The sequence below is a fragment of the Giraffa tippelskirchi genome, chromosome 10, assembly GCF_054371585.1.
Source record: "Giraffa tippelskirchi isolate mGirTip1 chromosome 10, T2T-mGirTip1v1.2.pri, whole genome shotgun sequence".
NCBI classification, from domain to species: Eukaryota; Metazoa; Chordata; class Mammalia; order Artiodactyla; family Giraffidae; genus Giraffa; species Giraffa tippelskirchi.
Genome location: NC_137284.1, coordinates 73,453,034 through 73,470,000, shown reverse-complemented (window position 1 = coordinate 73,470,000; position 16,967 = coordinate 73,453,034). Strand labels below are relative to the sequence as shown.

The window sequence follows — 16,967 nt, the reverse complement described above, 5'->3', positions numbered from 1 at the left end:
GGTAGACATATTTATGTAAATGATATAGAAATGGAATTTGAGTGAAATAAAAGATTCCATTCTATTATTAGAGTCAGTATATCTGATTTCTATATAAACCCTTAAGAGTATCATTCAATAAAATGAGAGTACAGATGATGATATTACAATGCATATATATCTCTCCATCCACACATATTATAAATATATGTGTATATATACATATATGTATATATACATACATCAAGGAGAAATGCAGAAACCCAGTTTTAACAAATATAATTTCATATTTGCTTTTATAAACAATTAGACACATTTTGGAAATTGTTCATTTTCTCACTTCAGTGACTAACATTCTCACCCCCTACACCCATGCCATACGGCTTTTTCCTATGTTCCTTTTAATTGTAGGAGAGTATGGAGACAGTGATGGGCCCTGGGGAGCCAGAGTCATGCAACTCGATAAATAAAAACTTTTCATGAGTTTGTCATATTGACCAGTCTCTTGATGTTCTAGTTGATAGATTTTGTTAATTTTTACAAAGAGGTTAGTAAGAATAACTAATACAGAATATTTGCTGCCAGTCACTGTACAAACATAATCTTTTTTTTTCAAGCTTGCAACAATTCAGTCAAGCAGATATTATTACTATCTCCACTTTAAAGGAAACCTAATTTGGGGACAGTTTAAATCCATATCAATTTTTCTCTTGTTAGAACTAAAAAAATGAAAGAACTATGAAGTGGCAAGTTATTTGGGTGGTAAATGCCTGGAATTATTCTGTATAACCCATTTTAGCATCCTTATGAATGTAAGGCAAAACAAAATACCTATGCCGAGTGGTTTAGGGGAAGCATCGTTTTTATTTGGGCAGTCTGATGAGGATTTTGGTCTTTGATGACTCAAAAAACCGCTAGCTTTAGCTATTTCCATCAATGAGATGCAGAGAGAAACTCAGGTATGAGTCATTTTCCTTTTGATGTATACTTTTCCTTCAAATACGTTAATATCATTTTTTTAAAAAAAAAAATCCAGAAAATTCAATGTCTTGAATTCAACATTCTTGATATTTCTGGAAACTAGTGTATTCATGAAAAAATTATTCATCCTAAATTCTATTCTGCATGACAGAAACACAACTTTGACACAGAATGGTTGCCATGATTTGAAGATTATATTCCTCAAAATAAAAAAAATGGTTAAAATGTTCATCTTTATTCTTTTTTGCTTCATTTCATCAACTTAATGAAATCAAGAATGACAAGATACATGGAAAACCTGCATCTCAAGCCATGATTTTATTCCTAAAATCAAACCTATTTTTAACAGCAACTGAGAGCCAGAGACTAATTTTTACACAAAATTATGCATTCATGGAAAAACTGTGAATGAAGCTACTGCTTGTTAAATGAACATAAGTAAGTGATGGAGTAAACTGCCACCTAGAGTTGAAATTTTACTTCAGTTCAAAATATAATATAAGAATGATCCTAACAATATGAGATGGTTTAATGCCCCAATATTGACATGAACACAGAAGTCCTTTACTTCTGAAACTTAATGTCTCTATATATTTGAAAGTTCTTCCCTAAAAAACTAATATTTTTATGAGGAAAACAAAAGACTACTAGAAGTAAAATATGTTGATATTTATTGACTATACTTATAAAAATGAGTCTTTGGGAAAATACATTTAATACATTAACATATGTCTGTGCTCCAAAAAAAATCAAAGTATTTAGGATACCTTATGTTATAAATTCCTAGGACAAAAATATATTCAGCCAAACTCTTGCATTCATAGCCTATTTGTTTTCCTGCTTCACTTATAGCCTCACTGGGGGCCCAAAGTCTTTTATTGCACACCAGGATCACTGTCAAAATCTGGATGAACTATTCAGATTTAAATATGACAGTTACTTGTTCTAAGGTCTGAAAAGCTGAATTTTCACTTCCTTAACTAGGTTGTTCTAAAATCACACCCTTGTCAGAAACTCTGAAATTAATATAGTAGCCATAGTAGAACCCACTCAGCTGAAAAAATGGTGAACAGCTCATTCTCTTTATATATTTGCACCTACATACAAGCGTGAAAAGGATTGCTACATCTTAATCACTCACATGCAGCACAAATCAAGCTGTATTCTATGTGTGTCATACTGTGAATATGGATTTTCTGGGTCAAGCAAAGAATGTCTATGAGATGAAGGTTTAGAAGTAAGCCATGTAACTCTGCCTCAGCACAATTCTCTGATTGTATGTTTATCACCTGAATACCCTCACCTTTCAACCGTGACCATGTAACTGATTTAAGTCTCTCGGTGCATGGAAAATAAGCTATAGACTCCTTTCTTCCTCATATAATTCCTAATTTCTTCTATTTCAGTATTTCCTCATTCTTATTTTCCCCACCCACTTTTCCAGCCCCAAATCATTATCCTCATTCTTTTACATGAAATTCTCTTTCAACAATCCTTTCCCCCTCATTTCCATTCCTCTCCTTGTGACTGCCATGACCCAGTCCCCTGAGAGTGTACTTGTGCTTAATCCTGTCTGTTTTTCATAATTTCCTTCTCCTCTGGGTTCTCTGTAGGTATCTTTGCCTCACTTAATCTCCCCCTAAGAAGCTCTTGCCTTTGCTGCTTCTACAATCAGCCAGAAAGAAGGTTTCCTCCTCACTCCCTAGCAATTTCTGTATTGTTAAATTGTATTTTACTTCTCAGTATGTGATATTTGCACCCTATTCTTTCGGTTCAACTTGCTTAGAACTCCCTCTGCGCTTTCTCTTTCCTTTCTTCTCCCACTTCCACTAAGCCATTTTTGTCTGATCTAGAGGATTCCAATCCTCAGTCTTCATTGCTTTCTTGGTTTCTACCCCCACGTCCAACCATAACATTAGTGTCTTGCTGTTTATGTTGAATATCTTGCAACATGAACTGAACACTCCTTGTGTAAAGGGCATTATTTTCTGGGCTCTGCAATATTTATCACTTCATGTTTTTAAAAAGCCTCCATGAACTGCATATTATTATTGCCTCCAATTTGCAGATAAGGAAACTCATGCATGAAAATTTTAAGTAATTGGGCCAAGGAAACACAGGTAGTAAGTAGTAAAGCTGGAATTTGAACATCACAAGATTAGGCTCCAGAGTTCATAGACTTGTCACTAGGCTCCATGGCTTCCATGCTCAGCATTTCTCTAAACTTTTCTTCCTAATTAGTTCTACTGTACACGAGTGTTGAATCTCAAAAGACATCGGACCACCTAGATTTAGGTTTCTTTGAGAAGAGGCTGGGAAAGTCAGCTCACTTCAGTCTATTGCAATAAAAACGTATCAAGGTGGACTTCGCTGGTGGTCCACCGATTAAGACACTACCCTTCCACTGCAAGAGACACAGTTCAATCCCCATCAGGGAACTAAGATCCCACGAGCAGCATGGCAAAGGAGAAAAAAAAAGGCACCAAAGGTGCCATGAGTTCAGGAAACACTATTGTAAACAGAAAAATGGTAGCAATTATTTGGAATCAGACAAACTGGGATTTCATTCTAGGATCTACCACCTGTGTGACTTTGTGTGATTGTTTGATGTTTCTAGTTCCTCTTGTGTGAAATGGAAATTGGTGTCTGTCTTTAGCCTATGTTATGATTCTAATGCAAAGTTAATGTTCTAACTTTTTTCTTCCCCTTTCGGCTCCCAGTTGTGTCTCTCCCAATCTAATACTGTCTTTTGGCTGCTGCTCTCTGAACTGATGAAGAGCTGGAGCCCCAGACCCTATCCTTTCCCCTCTAATCTTCCCTAATTGTTCACTCTGGTAATTTTTGAGTCTTATCAACATCTGGAAATGACAGCCTACTTTTTTTTTTTTTAATTAAACTTGCTAGAAGTAATAAGTAAACTCCTAGAGAGTAAAGGATATTTTCTATAGAAAATAAGTGACAAATGGGAAAACCATATGTCAATGCAAGGTGATTAGAAGGATTTTCACAGCTGTCATAAAAATCATATCATTTAGATACCTGTTTAGTTTATGTGGGATGGGAAAGATAGGCACATATATTTACAAGTTAGACAAATTTACACATACATGTATCAATTAGTATACACAGTATATATGATGTAAGTCATAGGTTTTTGAGGAGATACTAGATGAGATAATGCAAGTCAAATTGTTACCAACTCTCTCAAGTTGGGGCTCAACAAGGGTCTTCCTCTCTCGTGTCACTTGCATTAATGGAATGAGACCGAGTTCAATTCAGAAGCAAAGGGAAGTTTTATTCTTTCATTAGAGAATGGAGGCTCGTGAGCTGGATCTCCAGAGAACATGTTCTCCTAGACAGGACAGAGCTATGGACAGAGCTACTTTATAGGGTCTCTGCAGTGAGGCAGGAGGGGGTTTTCTCCTTAGTCTGTTACAGCAGTGCTGGGCTGGCTCCATATTGCATTGCTGGGCACATCAGGCTCTCAGCACCTGGCCAGCAGGCGCCATCTTGAATCGAGGTGTCCTGGGCAGCGCTACAGCAGGTGACCCGCAGAACTGAGGTGTCAGACATGGCAATTCTGTGCTGGGACCTCTAATCCTACATGACGCCTCTAATCCAACCACACATCCCCCAATTGGCAAGTGAAACCAGACTGTGCACAAAAGACAAAGGAAGACCGTATCACCTGGAAAGTGAAAGTGAAAGTGAAGTCGCTCAGTCGTGTCCGACTCTTTGCGACCCCATGGACTGTAGCCTACCAGGCTCCTCCGTCCATGGAATTTTCCAGGCAAGAGTACTGGAGTGAAGATCTCCAGGGGATCTTCCCAACCCAGGGATCGAACCCGGATCTCCTGCATTGCAGGCAGACGCTTTACCATCTGAGCCACCAGGGAAGTGGTTATCACCTGGATTCCATCTTATTTTTCCGGAAGACTCCTGTGGGCTTTGCCAGTAACAAAATGCAGGTACACAGTAAGTGCTCAATAAATATTAGTTACTATTTTCATTGCCGCGCTATGAATCTATCACGTGACTGTTCAGTTCGGTCGCTCAGTCGTGTCGGACTTTTTGTGACCCAACGGACTACAGCATACCAGGCTTCCCTGTCCATCACCAACTCCTGGAACTTGCTCAAACTCATGTCCATAGAGTTGGTGATGCCATCTAACCATCTCATCCTCTGTCATTCCTCTTTTCCTGCCTCCAATCTTTCCCAGCATCAGAGTCTTCTCTAATGAGTCAACTCTTACAGAATGAAAACTATGTGACTATTCAAAATCTGACTAATGTTCCATACAAACAAAAACAACAGAACATGCCCACTTGAGAAGTAAATAGAACTTTGCTCTCATAATTGTATCTTTTCAGATTAAGGTAATGAGTTATATTACTCATACATCACCAATTGTAATTTATTTTAATTTTGATCTGTATTAGGCTATTTAAAATGCTGTAGAATGAATGGGGCTCTCAGAGATATCCTATAATTGGGAATTTTGTTGTTGTTTAGTTGCTAAGTTGTGTGCTAAGGTGCTTCAGTTGTGTTCAACTCTTTGTGATCCCGTGGGCTGTAGCCCACCAGGCTCCCTTTCCATGGGGATTCTCCAGGCAGAAATACTGGCGTGAGTTGCCATGCCCTCCTCCAGGGGATCTTCCCAACCCAGGGATCGAACCTGTGTCTCTACGTCCCCCACATTGCACGCAGATACTTTACCAGCTGAGCCACAAGGGAAGCCCAATGAAAGTGAAAGTCGCTCAGTCCTGTCTGTCTCTTTGTGACTCCATGGACTATACAGTCCATGGAATTCCCCAGGCCAGAATACTGGAGTGGGTAGCCTTTCCCTTCTCCAGGGGATCTTCCCAACGCAGGGATCGAACCCAAGTGTCCCACATTGCAGGTGGATTTTTTACCAGCTGAGCCACCAGGGAAGCATATTTTCTTCTTTACATTTAGTCTAGTCCAAAGATTTAAAAATCATGCTGCGTTTTTATCAACACAGCTCCCAAGGAAATTGTGCTAGTTCTTCACATTTGAGAAGAGCTTGGTATTTTCAAAGCAACAACATCCTTATGAAGCAGGTCAGTAAGTACCTTTATCTTTCAGAGTTGGCAAACAGAAGAGTGAGGTAACATAGTGATTTGCCTTAGGTCATGAAACTAGCTCACCATTTGAATTGACTTCCTATCAGTTAACTGGTCTGTGGTTCAATCTGATAGGTTAAACTACAACAAAGAAAATATCAAAATACTAATTTGTGTATCATTGTATTTTGTGAGTCATTGGTGTATCCTGTCCCGTTCATATCTGAGCTTTACATCTAATATTCTCATTACCTGAAGTGACCTTCTTTCCTTAGTCTCTTTGTTTTTCCAGCTAATTTCTACTCATGCTTTATAACTTGTTTGTAACTCCCTCTTAGAAGTCTTCTCTAACTTGCTGTCTGATTTAGAGTCTACTATTCATTGTTCATACAGCTGTCTGGATTCCACACTGTATCTCTATTATGGTACTGATTATATTCTATTGTGACAAAACGGGCTTTCTGAGGGGGAAACAACTATTCTATCTTTATATTCTCGAACACAATACCTAGCAGATGGTATTTGCTTAAAACTATTTTTGAATGAAGAATGTATAAATGATACATGTATTAGTCAGGATAGGAGAGGATCTGCCATAATAACAAACCCAACCTAAGTCTATTTTTCACTTAGTAAGTAGAGGTGTCCAGAGAAAACAGCCTCCAGGAAGGAGGCTCTGCTCCAGTAACTTAAGGATACAGGCTGACAAGACTATACCACTTTGTGGTGCTGGATTGCCTGAAGCAGGTAAGCTTCTAAGTTGCCAAGACAAGAGAATAAAATGCTGGAGGACTGCACATTGGAAATTAAATTCACCTGTGATAGTCATTTCCAGTGTTTCCATCATTGGCCAGAAGAACTCACGTAACACTCAAGGTTCACAAACAATGTCTTTTCTTGGTGTATCTTTTTAAATCTCTAGTCTGTGTGCATTCAATGGCCAGCACTGGTCTTCTTCAGCAGCCTGCCTATGAGCTACTGGGACTCCTTTGTCCAGAGAACCAGGAGGACATATACCCCCTCTTCCCAATGGCTGTTGATTAATGACTATCTTGTGCAGGAATATGAGCTCAACTCTCTTTCCTTAACTTAGGACAACTCAGAGGTATCACCTACCCTCCACAATTCTCTTGCGGGAGCATGTTAAAGCCTGCTGTCTGTGGGTGTTTAGCTTATACTCTTGCTCGATTTTATTTCATTCTTGTTTTGCTTCTCTCACTTCCTTATTATTCTCTCTTGGGAACATTGTCTTAATCCATCACTTGCTCACACATTTTTATTCTAGAGGCTACATCTGGGGAGCTCAAGCTATCAGAGTGCCACCTAACTAAAACCTGGGCAGAGCAGTGTAATGCACAGTATTTCCAGGAAGGATAGATATAGGTGAGCATTGTGATGTCTACTGTACATAATGAAAAGGAACTTGGTGATTAAGGGGCAAATGACATAGGTTTAGCCAGCTAACTCTATCAAAGAGGACTGGGCACGGAGAAGGAAGACAGGATTGCACAGGAAAATGGTCGCTGAGAAGAGTGACTTCTCTACTGGTTAAGATGTTGGAGAAGCCAGGCCAGTAGTTCAAATTGCAAAGCTGAAAGAAGCCCTGGGCTTGGTTCTAACAGGAGTCATTATTTGAGAACCAATTATGCAGTAATAATGGAGAAGGAAATGGCAACTCACTTCAGTATTCTTGCCAGGGAAATCCCATGGACAGAGAAGCCTGGCTGGCTATAGTCCATGGGGTCGCAAAGAGTAGGATATGACTGAGCGACTAACAATAATGATCATAGGCCATGCAAGGAGTCACTTCAGTATTCTTGCCAGGGAAATCCCATGGACAGAGAAGTCTGGCTGGCTATAGTCCATGGGGTTGCAAAAAGTAGGATATGACTGAACGACTAACAATAATGATCATAGGCCATGCAAGGAGTCCATGCCATACCAGGGTAATAAGTATTAATTGTATTTACAGGGAAATTTAAATACTGGAAGAAGTCAGTTTTATGGTTCTGGGTTATTACTTCACAACTTGTCCTCAGTCTGCAACTAATGGTATGGGGATTTGGGGACTAGGATGTGACCTTTTTGTGGGGAGCTGGTAGTAAATTTTAATGCAGGGTCACTGGGTATTAGAGAAGCAGGCTAGAGTCGCCAGTCTTAGTGGAATGTCAGATTGAAAAGCAAAGGCAGAACCCCAGGTGTCTGAAGTGGGCAGTACTGTGAGGGGTAAAGGCAGGCTGCACTGGAGACACATCTGGCCAGGGGACATACACACGCGAGGATACTGGTCCTTTGGTTGCAGGGTTCAGCCCCAAACCCTCTGACTGGTTTTCCTTGTTCTGGTGAGTATAGGCTCAACTTCCCATTGACTAGAGATTCCGTCAACAATAAGGGCTGGGAAACCAAATACTTCCTCTTAATGCTTCCAGATTTTGAGTCATATAACCACATCTTAAAATCTCTCTTACTTTCGAAACAGACTCATAGACTTAGAGAATGAACTTGTGGTTACCAGGAGGGGAAGGTAGGGGAGAGAGATAGTCAGGGAGTTAGGGATTGACATGTACACACTGCTAAATTTAAAATAAAAAACCAACCAGGAAAAAAAAGTCCCTTGTTTTGCTCTAGTATATATATGATTTAATATTTTACATTTGGATCTCCGACACAGAGTATTCTCTTTTGTATGGGTGAGGTATGCATCTAATTTTGTCTTTCCAAAATTATATCTAGTATTCTCATGCAATTATTTGAAGTCTATCCTTTCTCCCAGTGAATTAAACTGCCCCCTTTATCATTTACTAAATTCCATATGTGTTTAGTTGGAACTATTTCTGGACACAGTATTCTATTCCATTGGCCTCTCTATTCATGCATCCACTCCCCACATTTTTAGTTATAGAGGCTTTGTAGTATATTTTATATCATATAGGTCTAGTCTTCCCTCAGATTGTCTTTAGAATTTTCCTATCTATTCTCACATGTGAACTCTAGAATAATTCATCTTCATCAAACACACTTCAGGGAATTTTTATTTAGACAACATTAATCATATACTGACTTGGAGAGAATTTACATCTTTGTAATACTGAGTTTTCCTGTTAAAAAAGGAAGAATGTCTTTCCATTTCTTTAGATCTACTTTCTGAGTTTGAGTATTAAAGTTTTCCTTAGGTTAAACACATTTTCTGTTAAGGTTATATCCAAGTATTAATACTTCGGATGTTATTATAAATATTTGTCTTTAATTGTATGCTTTAAGTGGTTATTTTTCTGTGAAAGTTATTTATTTCATATGTTAATTTAACATTGTTGTCCTTGTTCAGCTGCTAAGTTGTGTCCGACTCTTTGCGACACCGCGGACTGTAGCGCACCAGGCCCCTCTGTCCATGGGATTTCCCAGGCAAGAATACTGGAGTGGGTTGCCTTTTCCTTATCCAGGGGATCTTCTCAACCCAGGGATCAAATCGGTGTCTCCTGCTTGGCAGGTGGATTCTTTACCACTGAACCACCAAGGAAGCCTTAATTTAACATCTGCTATTAACACCTTCGGAGAAGGCAATGGCAACCCACTCCAGTACTCTTGCCTGGAAAATCCCATGGATGGAGCAGCCTGGTAGGCTGCAGTCCACGGGGTCGCGAGGAGTCAGACAAAACTGAGCAACTTCACTTTCACTTTTCACTTTCATGCATTGGAGAAGGAAACGGCAACCCACTCCAGTGTTCTTGCCTGGAGAATCCCAGGGACAGCAGAGCCTGGTGGGCTGCCGTCTATGGGGTCGCACAGGGTCGGACGCGACTGAAGCGACTTAGCAGCAGCAGCATTAATACCTTATTAAAACTTTTTTTCTTACTTGCACTAGTCTCAGCATTGATTCTCTTCTGTGTTCTAGCTATACAAATGTATTATATATCATTAGATATAGCTTTGCTTTTTCTTTTTTGATTCTTATACTTCTGCTTATTCTCACTTGTATGACTGAATTGGCACCTCTGATCCAAGTTTAACACTAGTGGAGCTAAATAGGCATCCTTGCTTTGTTCCTGACTTTGGTGGGACTGCCTCTAGTGGTTCCCTATATATTCTTCATGTTGTGGGGAGGTGTATCAATTTGTAGAGCTTTAAAAACATATCTAGGGGACATCCCATGGTGGTCCAGTGGTTAGGACTCCATGCTCTCACTGTGAAGGGCATGGGTTGGACAACTAAGTTTCCATAATCAGTGCTCCACACTCAAAAATAAACTTCATATGTCTTTATTTAAAAAAACATAAACATATCTAGGACTCTGTATGGATTAGGACCTAATCCATACAAAGCTTTCAAAAAGCTTTGAAAGTGACTTTCAGTTCAGTTCATTCGCTCAGTCGTGTCCGACTCTTTGCGACCCCATGAATTGCAGCACGCCAGGCCTCCCTGTCCATCAACAACGCCTGGAGTCTACCCAAACCCATGTCCATCGAGTAGGTGATGCCATCCAACCATCTCATCCTCTGTCATCCTCTTCTCCTCCCGCCCCCAATACTACCGATCATTAGGGTCTTTTCCAATGAGTCAACCCTTCGCATGAGGTGGCCAAAGTATTGGAGTTTCAGCTTCAACATCAGTCCTTCCAATGAACACCCAGGATTGATCTCTTTTAGGATGGATTGATTGGATTTCCTTGCAGTCCAAGGGACTCTCAAGAGTCTTCTCCAACACCACAGTTCAAAAGCATCAATTCTTCGGCGCTCAGCTTTCTTCACCGTCCAACTCTCACATCCATACATGACCACTGGAAAAACCATAGCCTTGACTAGACGGACTTTTGTTGGCAAAGTAATGTCTCTGCTTTTAAATATGCTATCCAGGTTGGCCATAACCTTCCTTCCAAGGAGTAAGCGTCTTTTAATTTCATGGCTGCAATCACCGTCAGCAGTGATTCTGGAGCCCAAAAAAATAAAGTCTGACACTGTTTCCACTGTTTCCCCATCTATTTCCCATGAAGTGATGGGACAAGATGCCATGATCTTAGTTTTCTGAACGTTGATCTTTAAGCCAACTTTTTCACTCTCCTCTTTCACTTTCATCAAGAGGCTCTTTAGTTCTTCTTCACTTTCTGCCATAAGGGTGGTGTCATCCGCATATCTGAGGTTATTGATATTTCTCTCGGCAATCTTGATTCCAGCCTGTGTTTCTTCCAGCCCAGCGTTTCTCATGATGTACTCTGCATATAAGTTAAATAAGCAGGGTGACAATATACAGCCTTGACGTACTCCTTTTCCTATTTGGAACCAGTCTGTTGTTCCATGTGCAGTTCTAACTGTTGCTTCCTGACCTGCATACAGGTTTCTCAAGAGACAGGTCAGATGGTCTGGTATTCCCATCTCTTTCAGAATTTTCCACACTTTATTGTGATCCACACAGTCAAAGGCTTTGGCATAGTCAATAAAGCAGAAATAGATGTTTTTCTGGAACGCTCTTGCTTTTTCGATGATCCAGCAGATATTGGCAATTTGATCTCTGGTTCCTCTGCCTTTTCTAAAACCAGCTTGAACATCTGGAAGTTCACGGTTCATGTATTGCTGAAACCTGGCTTGGAGAATTTTGAGCATTACTTTATTAGCGTGTGAGATGAGTGCAATTGTGCGGTAGTTTGAGCATTCTTTGGCATTGCCTTTCTTTGGGATTGGAATGAAAACTGACCTTTTCCAGTCCTGTGGCCACTGCTGAGTTTTCCAGATTTGCTGGCATATCAAGTGCAGCACTTTCACAGCATCACCTTTGAGGATTTGAAATAACTCAACTGGAATTCCATCACCTCCACTAGCTTTGTTCGTAGTGATGCTTTTTAAAGCCCACTTGACTTCACATTCCAGGATGTCTGGCTCTAGGTGAGTGATCACACCATCGTGATTATCTGGGTCATGAAGATCTTTTTTGTACAGTTCTTCTGTGTATTCTTGCCACCTCTTCTTAATATCTTCTGCTTCTGTTAGGTCCATACTATTTCTGTCCTTTATCGAGCCTATCTTTGCATGAAATGTTCCTTTGGTATCTCTAATTTTCTTGAAGAGATCTCTAGTCTTTCCCAATCTGTTGTTTTCCTCTATTTCTTTGCACTGATCACTGAGGAAGGCTTTCTTACCTCTCCTTGCGATTCTTTGGAATTCTGCATTCAGATGGGAATATCTTTCCTTTTCTCCTTTGCTTTTCACTTCTCTTCTCTTCCCAGCTATCTGTAAGGCCTCCTCAGACAGCCATTTTGCTTTTTTTGCATTTCTTTTCCATGGGGATTTTCTTGATCTCTGTCTCCTGTACAATGTCAGGAATCTCTGTCCATAGTTCATCAGGCACTCTGTCTGAAAGTGACTTTAATATAGTACAAACTCTAACTTGAGTATTTTGACTATATATTCCACAACGATATGTATCAGTATACAAATTAATCAAACATTTGAGTCACACTTTGTGCAGAAAGATAAAGCCTATCTTTCCTTCAGGGAGCTCAATTTAGTACACGAGAAAGACCTACAACCTAATGGTTGTATATAATATAATTATTACGTTATGGAAAGTGTTTCATTATTTGCATCTTTGCAGAAAGTTGGCTTTATGTATGTACCCTTAACTTTTAGAAAATTGTGTCCTATGATACTATCTATTATTCTCTGCTTTTAAAAATTATCCAAAATTGGCCTTCATTAACAGTCACTGACTGATAAAGTTATGATGATGCCCTACAGAAATGACAGTTTCCTGTCTTATTTCCCCACCCCTTCTTGTTATTTTCAAATTGCAGATGAGTTGATTATGACAAACAGTCTCACTCAACTGTCAGTTCCTGGTGTTTTCATAATTATTTTATCATCAGAGACCAGTTGTCTCTTAAAATTATGAAATTATATTGAAAATAATTGTTTTGAAAGCAAAAGAATTCTCTTATTTTTATTAAAAGATTACACTAACATTTTAAATATTGTATATTGATCCCAAATCTTTGATTTCATTTGATTTGTCTTTTGATTTCATTCTCTTAAAATTTCACAACCACTTTCAAATTTGGGGAGAGTTAGAAAAGATGGTTTAGGGAGAGTTAAAAAACATGTAAACTCATGGCTGATTCATGTCAATGTATGGCAAAAACTATTACAATATTGTAAAGTAATTAGCCCCCAACTAAAATAAATAAATTTATTAAAAAAATAATAATAATAAAAATAAATTTTTCTTCTTGGGGGAAAAAAAAAAAAAAAAAGATGGTCCTGATGCTTGGGGTGGGGGATAGGAATGGAACTTTTGGAAGAAAGGAAATGAAATTTTAAACTTAAAGTGGGCTGTAGAATTTTTAAAATTAGACATAGTGAAGTAAACTTTTGGTCTCCCATGTACTTCTGCCTGAACTGTTGCACCTTTTGGAAGTCTTTCTCTCCCCTTGCAGGTTCGCTCTCTCTCAGGTCAGAGGTGCTTTCAGTCACTAGTGAATTGAAAGTGAAAGTGAAAGTGTTAGTCGCTCACTCCTGTCTCTTTGCAACCCCATGGACTGGAGCCCACCAGGCTCCTCTGACCATGGAAGTTCCCAGGCAAGAATACTGGAGTGGGTTGCCATTCCCTTCTTCAGGGGATCTTCCCTACCAGGGATCAAACCTAGTTCTCCCACATTGTGGGCAGATTCTTTACCACCTGAGTCCCCAGTGAACTAGAAAAGATAAAAAGGTTAGGGTATGGTATAAAAGAGAAGTCACCAAGGTGGCTGCTTAGGACTAATTCTAGATGCTATATTTCAGGAGATACTGAGTAAAGAATATTAAAAGATTTTTTTTTTCTAGCTTCCCTGTTTATTAAAGTGAGGGACCTAGGGCAGAGGCTCTTTCTAGAAACAAAGATTATTCTTGATAACTTGGCTAAGCTGTTATCTCATGAGAACAAGCTTGCAAATAAGAAATAGTTACAAGAAGAAACCCAGTAGAAGACAATCCACCAAGCCTCTCATCGGAATCCTGTCAGCTGTAAAAGATCACACTATTTGTTCTTCTAGAAATGTCAATATTAGTGACATCATTGATTGTTTTATTATCATTTAGTATTATCTGCTTTTTATATGTAGGAGGAAATTTATGTAGATATGTAAGTAACTTGTAAGAAATGGAAATGGTATTTAATTATTACTCTTCTGAAATAAAACGTTAAATTCCTGAAAGTTTGAAACGCTGTTCATATTTTCTTTTTTGATAGTTTCTCTACATTTCATGAAGTAAGTGTATTAAGCATATCAATGAACTGTGCATATCATTTGCTTGTAATTTTCACACTGATAGTATCAGAGTGAAAATGCCCTAACTCTTAGTGCTATGTGCAGGAGAGTGTGTGTTGCTTTTTATAGGCCTTCAGTCTTTATTGTGAAGAGTTGCCACATGGATATGTTGGTTATCTATTTTGCCCTTTTTTGGACTCTGTTTGCATGTTACATAGAACAACAACTTAAATATGTGTCAAACTCAGTTTTACAGTTTATTTTTAGTTGGGGTAGGTTATTTTTATGTCAGTTTAAGGCATCTTATGGTAGAAATGAGTAATATCAATAAGTAGATATTGAAGAGTAAAAGAACCACATATTTCTAGTCCCAAACTGATTTTTTGCATCTAACTTTTTCTTCTTAGAGCTGGACACCTAGGGCTGTGATAATTTGCACTTCTATTATAATGACCTATCGTGAAAATCAGAGTTTTGAAGTCAGAGACATCCAGGGGTCAATGTCTTACTCTTATTGTACCAAGCCTTATTAAAGGATGGCAAAATATTGTTTCTGTTTGGTGATCAGGGCCTTCACAGCATTCTGTGTCATACTTATCTATGAATCTATTTGTACACATTTGGATGAACATTATAGCCAATAGCACAAGCACTACTGATGAAGACAATTACAGACTCCAAGATAATTATAGACTATAGCCTTAGAAGTTGGACTAGCCCAACTACCCATTAAATAGATATGACCCACTCTGCAGCTTTTGAACTAAGGATAGAATTTTCTTCTGTGTGTCGATTAATCATTCTCAACTTAATGGTTTATATGATTTAGAGAAGCAACACTAAATTTCAACTAAGAGTAAAGTTTAAATGTAGTAATTTTTTTTGTTAAAATGGTCCTGTTAACTTGATAGCTTTACCTCTTAAACTCTCATTACTAGACTTATCAATTAACCTGATGTCTTAGTCTAGTTGTATTCAGTATAAGTGTGAAACTTTGCTTATTCATTGCTGCCTTGATAGGATATTTATAATGTTGTCTATTGGCTTTGATGACAAACTTTTATTATTTTTTTTTAGAAATTTAAATGTATCATATTTTAATTTTCAAACCAAATTTATTTTCAAAGGCATTTTGATTATGTTACTTTGTTTGTGTCCACACATATTTTAAATGAGATTTAAATAATTTCTTTTTAGTGCAATCAATCTAAATTCTTACAAAAGCTAACAAAATATTACTTCAATTAGGTGAGTGGGACCTGCAGAGCCTTCTTTGTCATGCTTATCCAAGCAATGAATTACCTTTTTTTAAGACAAAAATCATCCTCTGAAATTGCTTTTGCTTTTTCTGAAGTGAAGATATTAGATACCTAGTATTGGGAATACTTTATTTTGCTTCTTATCGAATACAGTTATTTTCTACTTAAGAGCTAACATCACAAGATAACAAGATGGATTTCTTACTTTTTACTGTTTTCTCATTCATAGTGAGCCCAGTTTTTTGCCCCAATAAAGATGCTTCCTGTCCTATAGTATAATTTCATCAGCCTCTTAACCTAGAACTCTTTCTGAAAGTAATTTTAAAACAGCTGTTGCATCTTTATCAAACTGGGATTTAATGTCTGATATTATTTCCTTGGGCTTCCCAGGTGTCACAGTGGTAAAGAATCCACCTGCCAATGCAGGAAACACAAGAGATGCAGGTTCAATTCCCAGGTCAGGAAGATCCCCTGGCATAGGGAATGGCAACTGGCTCCAACTTCTTGCTTGGAAAATTCCATGAACAGAGAAGCCTGGTGGGCTACAGTCCATGGAGTTGCAAAGAGATGGACACGACAGAGCAACTGAGCGCACACACACACATTATTTCCTTGAAAGTGGCTTCTAAAGAAGGATATAAGTCATTTTTAAAGTTTTGATAGAATATAGATACTGACTTCTATTAGATGTTCATCTTCCTTGAAGTTTTGTAAGTCAAATGAATAACAAGTGCCTCCCATTTTAGTATCTCTTGAGAAATATGCTAACAATATCACACATATAGAAATAGGCTAGTATGTGAAGAAAGTAACAACAAGGAAGGAATTAAATGAAAAATAAGTGCCTTTGGGATTTAAAACTCTTAAGAAGCCTTAAAAATCTAGGTTAAAAACATCAGGCAAAGGCAAACTCAAATTCATATTCAGGTGAATGTAACCACCTCTAGGATGGAGGAGCCTGATAGGCTGCAGTCCATGGGGTCACACAGAGTCAGACACGACTGAGTGACTTCACTTTCACTTTCCACTTTCATGCATTGGAGAAGGAAATGGCAACCCACTCCAGTGTTCTTGCCTGGAGAATGCCAGGGACGGCGGAGCCTGGTGGGCTGCCGTCTATGGGGTCGCACAGAGTAGGACACGACTGACGCGACTTAGCAGCAGCAGCAGCAACTAGGTTGGTATAAAATATATGCTGAGCAAATTTTGACATAGAAAGCTATTGACTTCGTTTATTTTGATTCACATTAACTTAAATAAGCGTTTGTGGGTTTATAGGTCTTTTTGTGAATCTAAAGGAAGCTATGAACCCTGTTCTCAGAGGGGAGGAAATGCACTTACAGACAAACACACAAAATCTTGCACTCAATTTCAAGCAGTTTACAAACTCACTGAAGTCTGTCCATTAACTGCATGGGGGTTTGTATTAG

The 16,967-nt window shown here is 38.6% G+C and overlaps 1 non-coding gene across 1 annotated transcript; it reads right to left on the bottom strand.

The window, feature by feature from the left end:
• Positions 1-4,784: 4,784 nt before the first annotated feature.
• TRNAC-GCA (transfer RNA cysteine (anticodon GCA)) lies at positions 4,785-4,856 on the bottom strand. The gene has a single exon. It is a non-coding gene; the product is annotated as a tRNA-Cys (tRNA).
• Between the last annotated feature and the right edge of the window lie 12,111 nt (positions 4,857-16,967).